The sequence below is a fragment of the Lytechinus pictus genome, chromosome 2, assembly GCF_037042905.1.
Source record: "Lytechinus pictus isolate F3 Inbred chromosome 2, Lp3.0, whole genome shotgun sequence".
Classification (NCBI taxonomy): domain Eukaryota; kingdom Metazoa; phylum Echinodermata; class Echinoidea; order Temnopleuroida; family Toxopneustidae; genus Lytechinus; species Lytechinus pictus.
The window spans coordinates 6,460,875-6,462,752 of record NC_087246.1 but is presented as its reverse complement, the minus strand read 5'-3'; positions in this window follow the sequence as shown (position 1 = coordinate 6,462,752).

Genomic DNA, 1,878 nt, shown 5'->3' with positions numbered 1-1,878 from the left:
TGCATATTTATGAGACTTATAATTCGAACTCTGAATGAAAATAATTCCATATCAAAGATAATAAAAAATATGATGATAATCCGTCAAAATATCAAAATGCGTGATTTTCTACATTCTTTCAGATTTTACGCTAAAAATGACACTTTCACGCAAAATTGCGCTTGGCATCCGGCCGTACGCTATTCCTGAGTATTTTTGCAAGAATTTTAGCTGGGATGCCAAGCATTAACAAATTTTGCCATCGAATCCTTATCTAGAGCACTTTTTGACGTTTGACCGGTCTACTAATACCAACCGGGACGTACATTGTGAAATTAAGAGAAACTTTAAAATGTCAGAACTTTCTCATTTTACATCCGATTTTGATAAAATTTTCAGTGTTATATGCTTGTTGGATTTTTCTCTTTTTATTCAAATCAATTTTTTGTTGGGGTTGACTTGTCTTTAATTAATCACTTCGAATTGGAAGATTAAAGGCTTTTGTGTCGACCGGTATTCATGGTATTTATGCTTGGAAGGAGGTGGGGATGACTGATACAAATTCTCTGTGAGGGAGTTGGTTGCTCGAAGATCTAAAACTGTTTTTTAGTTTAAATGGGGGGGGGGGGGGTTCAATCCTTGATATTGAAATGTTAGGTATATATTAGCTTTAATATATGTATTTTTTAACAAGACTCATTACATAAGGACTAGATCAGAAATGTTAAAATAATGACCTGAAAATGTGTCATTTTAAGGACTTTCGTCGGTTTCGCATATACCGGGTAGGCCTACCTATTTAGCCCCTGGCTGGAGATAGTCATATGTGTGGATTAACGCCTTGCCAAAAATATAGGCCTCGATGTAATACGAACACACGACCAATCATGAGATAAGTTTGTTGAAATTTGCATCAATATTTGGTATCAAAAGTCCAAAATATCAACAAGAGCAAAAACAAATCACCAAAATTGGCTTTAATAGTCACCATTATTTTTCCTCGCAAAAGTTATCTGAAAATCACTATTCGGTAACAAGAATGAGATGGTGTGTTGGTGTGTGGAGGGGAGGGGGGGGGGGGGGGTAGGCATCACAGTGTCCACTTTGCCTAGGCCTATCACGTAGCAACTCATAGTCATCAAATTCACATACTAGGCCTTTAGTGTTTTTACTGATAAAACAGCTTCCAATTTAATGGCAGGCATGTAAATATATCAGATACTTAATGCATAGTTTGCTTATTTGATGATTGTGAGCTGACTATCTTTGTCGAGGGATGAAAGGGAGCCCTGATATTCCACATACAAAGAACAAAAGAAAGAAGTTCATTCAGACCGAAACGCGTTGCAGCAGATTGTGGCAAGTCATTTTGTTTTCTGATATATATTTTGATAAAATATAGTCGTGTTTTAAAAGTAGGCCTACATCCAGATTATGGTTAGCGCGTGCATATCTGAACGCGAGAGAGAGAGAGAAAGATAGGCCATATGCCCTATACAGTGCGTATCAAAAAAATATTACACTTTGAAAAAATCCTCTAAAATTATACATTTGTAATATCCTGAAGATTTTTCCACATTTTAACATTGGTACAGATCCATTTAAGCAAATGACGATATAACTGTCGAAAAATATTTCCGCTTGAGTGAGCACCATTGACTTTTGAAAAGTTCGTGAAAAATCATTTGCGCAGAACCTTGAAATACTTATGCGAATAAAGGTAGACTTTAATCATGAAGAACACGTGGAATTTAGCTAGTAAAATTGATTTGAAGATATCTTTTACCTTTTTTAACTGTTTCCTTGCCCAAAACACTTCGAAGCGTGAAGTGCGCCCCACCCCACTCCCCCACACAGTGGCGGACCGTGACCCGGAGGAGACAAAGCATTGGGGGGGGG